Genomic DNA, 10,119 nt, shown 5'->3' on the forward strand with positions numbered 1-10,119 from the left:
TGTGTACGAGGGGGTAAGAAAAGAGGGCTCGGTGGTTATGACGAAGTAACGGCGGGACACGGAACGAACGTGAGTGTGCGCATGCGCACGCTTTTCTACCCCATGGAGAAGCCGCGAACTCGTACAAAACGTGACCATGGTGTGGGTTTTGTGCATGTGCGCGCTTGAGAATGCGAGCGTAGGTTGTGTTGTTGTTTGAAACGGATAAGGGGGGAAAAATTGGACGTGGAAAGGCGGGATCGAATAAAGGAAGCTGTGAGCTCATCCGTTTGGCGATCCATCGAGGGTGATTTGCAAATGAAGTGGGCGCGTACATACCCTACTAGATCGTACAGGGCACACACACACACACACACACTCACAAATACATACGATTTGCCGAGAAAAAGGGTGATCGCACCCTTGCTGCACAAACCCTAAACGCCAGTACCTGTGGACGCGCAAGGTTGACGCGACAAGTCATTCCCGGCTTGTACGAAACAAACGGCCAAACCGGGGTATGATTATTTTTAGGCCGTGTGCATTGGCCGGTGGAAAAGATGTAAAGCCACCCAGGCTTAGTGAAGGCGCATGTCGTCACTTTGCAAGAAGGGGGGGCATGGGAATTTCGATTTCACCGATTGGACTTTGAACGATTAGGATTTAGCATGATGCATCAGTTCCGCTAGAACCAGCCAGTGAGGTGTCCATAAAACGTTTATCTCGATCACATGACAGGAGCCGAAAAATGTGTTGACCTTTTTCGCAAGAATTAACTAAGAGTTTGGCTATTGTCCATTCATTCGTGGTGCAAACATAAAATAAATATATTTACTTCACCTGAGCGGTTGAACATGGACGTTTCTTCTAATCACGCACACGCATTACCGAAACGCGTGAACAGCAGCAGCTCATCCTATCGCCCCCAAAAAAAAAACCGGTGGAACCATACCGGGGTTTGTATCCCAGAAAGCATCCAATCTGACGTCAAACGTTTTTACTTTTCAACGTCATCAAGCGTGGGATGTCTTGGGAGTTTTGGTTGGGCGCACACTGGTGTAATAATGGTGCGTCGTCTGGAACGGTGTGAGAAAGAAAATCAGAAATTGGATTCATTCATGTCGCTTTCCAAACATACTCTCAGCAGAAGGGTTTCCGTGGGGAGAGGGGGAGGGGGGATGGCCATTCCAAGCATTCCCAACAGGCATATATTTTTTTACTTCTTGCTATTTAAATGATAGAGAATTTTGCCAGAAAATATCCCTAGGATTTTTAAATATGTGACAGAAAGCAGGGCCACATTGGCTAAAATGTAACGTCCGCAGCAACGTGCTTGCAAGTGCGCGCGTCGTGTTGCGCGCGCGACCCAAGCTTACGCTTTGTTTACGTCAGATTGTGTGTCAAATGTGCGCGCCCCGGGCATGCGTCCGCGTGTGTGTGCATGTGTGGGGTTTTTGCGTCTGTTGGCTACGATTTGGTGGAAACACACCCCACATTTTTGTGTGACGGTCGTTCATTCGCTTCGTCATCTGCCCCACACCCGTTTTTTTGTTTTTCTTTCATAAGACGGCATTCCATTCCAGGTTTCTACCTTCGCCTGCCTACCGCCATACAGCAATCGACAAACGTGCAAAGTAAGCCGTGGTTGTAAAAGAGAGAGAGAGGAGAGAGCGAAAAAAAAGCGAGAGAAAGAGAGCGTTTGTATGCGGGACGTCGACTCTTCTGATCACGCATCGAACGACCGGCATCACTCGCTGTTCACGTGAACAGTGGCTGCTCGTAAACACACTCACACACACACACACTTACACGCTCGCACTGGCACACAGCCATGGGGTTGCTGCGCTTCGTCAGTAAATACGGCGGGTCCCCGGGTGTTTCCCTTGCGCCTTTCGGAAGCAAAGCGCGGCAACGCGAATGACAGCAGCATCCAACCAATAGGAAACGGGGGCTCGGTCGGTCGGTTGTCGTCGTTCTCCACTGTTCGGTTTGCTGCGGGTAAAACGGTAAGACGATGATGGGGTACGAGAACGAGGGACGTTAGCGAATCGGAACCACCTTGCACACACATCACTGCTGCTGCCTTTTTCCTGCTTCCTTTCCCCTCTTCTTCCCTCCCTCTACCAATAAATATTCCAGTGCCCCATAGCGCGACGGCAAGTGTTCACGTGAACAGCGGATGACCAAAGCGGGGCACGATCGGTGAGTTGCGTCGTCGGCATCCAAGGCAGTTCAAGGTGACTGGCGGCGCGTGACGTCATCGCCTGCTGCTCGATTGCGTTGCTGTTCAGCTCATCGTTCGCGCGCTCTCTGTCGCTCACTCACTCACTCTCTCTGTTCCCGCGTTCGAAATGTAACGGTGTGTGCGCGAACGCGAAGAACAGAGCGTGTGTGTGTGTGTGTGTGGGTGCGTAAATGGTGTGTGCGGGTGGTGACGACGCGCGCGTTTGCTAGCCTGTCATGAATGGACATGCCGCGGTGCTATAGTTAGGTTTACGTCCGGTTTCATTGCTACCCGGTGTAGTGGTGCAGAGTTGTGCAGGAATGTGTTGTTGGATTTTTTGTTTGTGCCCCTCACTCTCTCTCTCTCTCTCACTCTTTCGCTCTCAGAAATTGTCTTTCCCTCTCGCTTACATCTCTCCAGCTGCTTTGCTAACTTCTTTTTGCCGCTTCCCCGGGGGAGGTGTGCGTGTGTATTTGACGTTTCCGTCGATCGATTTGCCGCCGCTTGCCTGTTGTTTTTGTTCGGATACCGTCGTATCTTGTTCAAACAGGTTAGGTCGCCTGTAACCAACCGCCTGTGTGTGGTGTGAACGTTTGCGGTCGCGGTGATATAGAAGAGATGCTGCCTTTCCATTCGTACACGCTTTGCTATATTTGCTTCGCGAAGCGTCGAGTATGGTGCCGGCTGAGATTAGCAAACACGAGCAAGCTAAATGGGGAGCGCAATGGATGTGGCTTGAGGGCGCCTCGACCAGCCTGCAATGGTGAAATTCGCTGCTAATCGACAATAGCGACGGTCGTCACGCAGGACTACTGCGATGAGTCACACCTGGCACTGGTAAGGTGAGTGCTCCACACAGCATCGTATTTATCACGTTCATCGCTACGATGACGGAGGTATTTTTTTTAATAAATGTAATACAAGACACGAATCTGATGCAACTCTCGGTAAAAATAACAAACAACTGTTCTAGACATGGCGAAGAAGGAAAGAACCGACTACCGGTTGGTGGTTGGGGATATCAGGAAAGATTGATGATAATATCCGCGTCTTCCGCTTCCGATGGATGTAATCAATGGGAATTTTTAACCATGAAAAATCACATTGTAGTCCGAAATGACTAATTTTGAGTTGCGGTGATCCGGTGGAGAAGATGACAGTGATGGCTTGGGTTCCAAGCAGCAGGAAACGGGTAACAAATGTCATCCGGACTGGCTGATCCAGCTACGGGTAGAATCAAGTCAAAGGATACCAGAAAGGAAAGGTTCAGGATCTTCCGCGGTTGTAGAGCTAAAGAAGATCAAGAAGAATTTTGGTCTTATTTTGTTTTATTATTACAAGTCATTGCACACGAGATCTGACTCTTACCAGTGTATGTATTAATACCTAAATGATTAATGCATAAATAAGCATCGAATCTTTCCATTGTTCCCATACAACGGATCCAAACAGATTTTTCACTAGAACCCAGAACTTACATTTTCATCCCGGCATTTCCTTCCCACGAATCCCTGAACTTGAGATAACGGTAATTTGCTCCAGCGAACGTCACTCTCTTCCCCCCTCCCCCCCTCCCAGTAGCACAGGAAAAATCGATTGCCGCTCTCGAGGACACGCGTTCATTCATTCATAGAATGGTTGTGCCACCGTTGTGGCATGCGCATTTTCCCTTCCCACGCAGTACATTGTGCCCATTTCATTCAACTTTCAAGCTCCGGCCGGCAACGATTGTACGTGTGTGTGTGTGTTGGTGCGGTTCTATTCCGTTCGGCAAAAAGGACACGCAAAAGGTCAAGAGTCCATAAGCCTTCACGTTGCGTTCGAAGAAGAGGAAAGGTTCGTGCAATGGGAAAATTCGTGCCCACGCGCGTTACACGATTGACGCACGTTGCCACATTGGAAAGGCGCCCTACAAAAAACACCGAGCTGCAAGGCGAAAAGACACACATCCACACCGCACCAATGTACGTCATTGCGGGTGGATGAAAATTGAGCTTTAGCCGGACAGAAAAGAAATGAAAGCAAACAACCGTTTTTCGTTTTTCCACCGCGGTGAAGCTTTTTTCCGGTCGCAATAGGCTGGCAGAGGAGCACTCAAAAAAAAAAAGTAAAAGAAAGTGAGGTTTTCGTTTGTTCGTTGTTTTGCCTTTCTGCAGACAAAAGAGAACAAGTGCCCACGCACGTTAGGAAGCGAGCGTGTTTATTCCTGTCGCCGCTTTTCAACGTCGAGTAGTGTCCCCAACGTAAAGCCCGGGAATGTGGCCCCACCGACAGGGGCCACGACATTCACTCGACTAATCATCGTCCTACCGCGATCCTTGTGGGAGAGTGCGTGAGTGTTTCGTGTCCTTTTCGATTGGAAACCAACACGTTACAGGCAAAGGACAAGAGTTTTCCCAATCATATTCCATTCCTACGCTTCGTAGTGTTGCTGGTCGTAGATTATGAATGAGCCAGCCATGAGCCATCGAGACGACTTGGGACTTGGTGGAGTAGCAAGCACACTCACACACACACACACTTGACAAAGTGGGTGCGTGGGCTTTCGGGAAAGTGTTTGCACGCTGTACGATAATAATAATAATAAGCTTTTAAAGGGCTGATAGTTGTCCTGCGGATGTTATCATCAAGCTGTGTGTTTTAATTTTTATTTTTAGAAACAAAAGCCAATTGAATGATTAGGTTTTTCCAACATCGTATACTTCATGAATCAGAAAAGCGAGAGAAAAGAGAGTGAAAGGAAGCAGCAAACCGAACAAAGGCTGATCGTGTACGCAAATATTTAAATGAACAAAATCAAGCAGATTCTCTTTAAAGTTTTAGCTAAAAGTATCAGTTTCTAATAGGACCCAGAAGCTTAAAAATAAAACATTTCGCTGGGTAATAAACTAAAACCAAAAAGACCTCGGCAAAGGGTAAAACGATCAGTTCTTGAATTCATTCACCAGCAGAACCCACTATCGACAAAACTAACTAACCCACCCGAAACGGTTCTGTGTTCTGCTGGGTTTTTTCCGTTTTGGAATCAAATTTTCATGCTCGTGCCCGGGTTTGTCAAAAAAAAAAAAAAGGGCAACACTGGAAAAAGATTTATGGCATTCCAAGATATTAGTGGCGGAGGGGGTTTCCTTCAATCGATGGAACGGATGGTTTACGCTTTTCCGAAAGGTTAGATTGACCAACACACAACCAAGCATCATTTTTTCAAACATGTTTTTCCGAATATTTTAAAGAAAATTTCTACAAAAGTTTGGAGCATTCGTATTCGGGAAGATAAAAAAAAATCCAAACTGCAGGTGTCAATACAGACGAGGCCGGCATTTTATTTGTGAATGGAATCCTTTGCCGAGAAAAGCACGGCGTGAGTATTTTCCAGGCCCTTGTGTAACAGCCCAGCCTGGCGCATTGACGTCAATGCGAGAAAATTGAACAGCCCGGTACGGGGCTGGCGTGTGTCTGTGTGTGCGTGTGTGTGCTAGTGGGGGAGCAGCAAGTGTTCGACCCACGAGAAGGAAAATAGGTTTCACGTGCCAACACGCCCTGTCCATCTTTCCACGCTGCCCCATCCTTTCTCGCCCCCGTGTGTCCTCGGGAAAACCCAAACATCGACCCTCACTACAACCCCCCCCCCCCCCCCCCCCGCACCCCAACGGTGCTGTAGTTTGGGTGTGGGACGCTGTGCTGTGCTGTACGAAGCGCCAAAAAGGTAAGCTTTCGGTCCGATAGGAAAGCTGCAAGAGTGAAAATAAAATAAACGACACGAAAAATCGATGCTTTGCCATTTTCCTTTTCAGGCTTGCAAAACACCGAACGAGATAGCTTCGGTGTGTTGTGTTATGCCGGGGGTTGTGATCTCGTTCGTGCTTCATTCATCAAATTACGCGCGCATGGACTGTAAGGACTTTGATTCACAAAACTGTACCGTGCCGCTGACGTCATTACGAGCTTCTCTCCAGCGTTACGTTAGCTTTCACCCCATCCGGCCCAAAACCAAAAGGAAGAAAAAAAAAGGGTTTCCTTCTAGCCGGCCGGGCCGGGCGGCAATTTGGCATTCGCATTCCCGTTGACTAGCATCGATTCTTGCAAACAGCCATGCGCAGGACCTTGATCTTTGCCTTGTTCGCCTGTTCGGCCTGCCTTGGCACTGAATCCTGACATTGGAGCACTGGCCCTGGAATGTCCCTGAAATTGCGTGGGCGCATCGCACGATGCGCGTGTGTGTGTGCGTGTGCTCACCGGTATCCATTTCCTACCATGAATGAAGGTGGGAGATTCCTGGAACCTACGGATGACGTAAGTCGGTCGTCCTTTCGGTGTCCTTTCCGGGAGGAACAACTCACGTCAGCCCACCTACTCGGAACCGGGTTAGCCTACCTACATCACAGCAAAAAATAAAAATAAAAGCAGTACCGGCCGGGTAAATTGATCACAAACCCGTACGTTGGAGGGACTTTGTAGTGCGCCATTTTCGCGTGTGGAAAATGGTTTTTGTGCGCTTTTATATTTTTGGAAATGCTCGATCGTTTTTGTTTTTGTTTTCTATTCGCTCACCTGCTCAAACAATTGGTGCCCGCTAATCAGGGATGGGATTTATTCTAAGAAGCGCGTTTTTGTTGCGCTGTATTTGCGTATTCAATTTAATCAAGTAATGAGGGGGAGCTCATCCTAATTAACAATGTATTGATGCTTTCCGGACAGACTCATGGAAAAGGAAAGCGTACGAGCATCACTAAGAAGGTATTTATTCGGGAAAAAAAACTATCACTATCTTGGTCTTGCTTTTGTTTGCTACTTTAAGGAAATCAGGTTTAGCTTCCGGACATGCATAGCCCCACCCGAAGAGCGAACGTAACGTGTCCTTCGAAATATCGATCCTCCGCTGGTCACCGGCCATGGTTATCCCGAGGCTTCGGGTTTTGTAGCGCTTCAGTGTGAGGTTTTGGTGTGTTATTTGTGCATTTTCTTCCTCACGGTGAGTAACAGGTTCTTCCAACGAAAAACCCTCGCTGTCCAATAAACCTTGGTGTTCCATTCTCTTCTTTTTCTCAAGAGGAGAGGGTTTTCTGCAAGACGGGTGCAAGACATTTGAAAGCTTTTTGAAGGTAAGCTTGTGTAGGCAAATTAAAATCCTTTTTTTTTTTTGGGGTCAAGATTCAAGCAATGGGTATTATCTTTTCACCAAACAGTTCTCTAAGCTACCATACGTCATCTCGATGTGTGGTGCTTTGAGGTTAGAAATTACGTATTTCGCAAGACCAACAAAGAAAAACCCCTGGCCATAATAAACGTCACGCAAGTGATCTGGTTACGTGCGTTGTCAGTTGCTAGGGGCGCGATGCTAGCTCGCCACAGTTTATCGTTGCGTTACCAAGTACATTCTTATTTTTGGGGGTGATAATTTGCTGTCCGAAAATGTGTGCTAATCCTCCCTCCAGTTCCCCGCCAAACCGTAAGACGATGCATGATGTTTATTTGCCAGTTCCAAAGCGACGGGTTTGGTTGTTGTTTGCGTACGTTGTTTGTGTCCCATGCGCAAGGAGAGGTGTTATTGAGGTGTTTATTCCATCCACGCCGGCGATGCAATGTTGCGCTGTTTTACCGGATCGTTCCGGATTGCTTGTAACGGTGTGAAGAAGGCGAGCAGTGGGATTGGTGGTTGGGAGACGGGTTGGATCTGTAAACAAGCGGGAGGAACATGTTTTGCATCGATAAGATATTTTGACTTTACCACTGTGGTCCATAATGTGCACCGCAACCAATTCCGCATTGGATGAGTCTGTGAGTAAATAATGTGATGGGAACCTACAATAGGACAACGCAAATTTTGAATATCACTTTTAAAGTAAACTTGTTACACAAATTGTGCAACTTTAGGCGCTTTATAATTAATGTTGCATTATTCGCTTGTACAGCAAGGGTTTTAGTGTCATATTTTTTTAATAAAAACGTTAGTGGAGTACAGCAATGTAAAAAGTTTGTTTTTGTAGTTTAACCCCTGACTGACCCCTTTCAATCGTGATAGTAAGGGTCAATATTTTAAACAGAATTTGTCATTAAAAAAAAATTGATTCGCAGAGTAATGATCCGTATTGTGTAGCTTAATTGGGAATAAGTTCCATCATTACATACTCCAAGGTATCCCGAAATTTATTAATTTATTCCCATGGTTTGTTGACGGTAACTCCTATATTTTAGATTTTGTGTCGAGGACGTTTTTACGCTTTTCCGTACATGTTTTACAACTTCTCCTTGTTAATTTAAAATAAGTGACAAGCAGAGATTTTCCTAACAGCAAAAATCAAGTTGATGGTCTATTTAAAAGTATGAAAATATAACAGTAGTACCTGTAATTTTCATGTTATTAGATCATATATCTAGCTACTCGCTTCAGTTTTTCTGTTATTGTTGAAAGAATATAAGTGTTTTGAAAGGTTTTCAAAAATATCTGGGAATCGGTAAATACACTGTGGAAAAAACACAAAAAATCTTGGGAAATCTTTTAAAAAACACGGGATTAAAACAAAAATACTCGAGAAACCGTAAACAAATGGTGAGACGAAGCCAAACATATGTAGGAAAGCGTTATAAAACTTCGTGACGAAAACTAAAATTCATAGGAAAGCGTCAATGATCTCCTGGATACCCTGTAAGTATGGTAGAATTGAACACATTGATTCGCAGCTTAGCTTAGCTTATAATTGTACATGTTGAAGGCATCCAGATGAGTTAAAGGTATTTGTCTCGGTTTAGTAGATTTTTTCTTTCAAAATATTTCAATAAAGCTGTAATACTACTAAAAAATTATTCGAAGCATTCGAAAAACACGAATTAATCATAACACCATGAAATAATCTAATTTAATTTCTGTTCCAAAGGCTCTAAATGCTTGCATATGCTTTCACTAGAAACCGACGTACGCAACATCCATTCATTGGACTCCACTATGGCCTTTTATAGGATGACATTTAAATATATGTGTCATCGGTTCGAAAATATTCGCTCAGTACATTCGCTGTGCTCCAAGCTCCTGCCACATACCGGATGTATTCGATTCGATCAGAATGCGGTTCAGCATAACATGACGGGAGCCTCTATTCTATCGCGTGTATACATTCCGCGATTCCGCACACATTTTCGGATGCCTTTTGTGGGTAGGATCATTAGCTGCTCCCACACGGCATTGCTGATCATCTTTCGGTGCTGTAACAGTGTTTGGCACTCCGCAAACAGAAAACGATGACGCACTCGTTTGCGAAGCGTGATGAGAGCAGAAGAAAAACAAAAAACCAGTTTGCTGCGGGGCCGTTTTCGATGGTGAAGTTTACACATTCGCCCACAATTGCAAAAAAGCGTGAGATTCGAGTTTCAAGCTAACCAGCAACCCATCATCATCCGCCCCGAATGGTAGTGACGTGCCGGTCGTGACGCATACTTACTGTTTTGCCTTAAGAAAGGTTTGCTGCACACACGGACTGTGGCTAAGAAAATATCGTTGGGATATTCCAATGAATCATCGTCGTTGGGGCTCCCATACAAAATGGAAGGATGCATGCAGTATGCATAGCGGGCACAGCAGTTGTGGTCACCATCGCATCAAGTGGAGTACTTGATCGGGGCGTGTAACCGACAGTACGCACGCGTCTACTACAAACGTGTTGATGTAGAAAATAAAAGCAAATGACACGATGACGCAGATGTTTTGTTTTTCGTCGGTCGGGTCGGATAAAGGGGCCCTCGGTTGACAAACGGCTGGGCGGATGAGATATTTGCGCGGGGAACACTACTCGAGAACTATTCGAACAATAATGGGTCGAACGTCCCTAGTGGGTAGGCAGGAAGAATCGTTATTCTATTTTAGAGAAAACCCATGAGACGGTACTTCGAAGCACGCCCAAAACACTCGATGGCGCACGGTT

The sequence above is a fragment of the Anopheles maculipalpis genome, chromosome 3RL (genome assembly GCF_943734695.1).
Source record: "Anopheles maculipalpis chromosome 3RL, idAnoMacuDA_375_x, whole genome shotgun sequence".
Taxonomy (NCBI): Eukaryota; Metazoa; Arthropoda; class Insecta; order Diptera; family Culicidae; genus Anopheles; species Anopheles maculipalpis.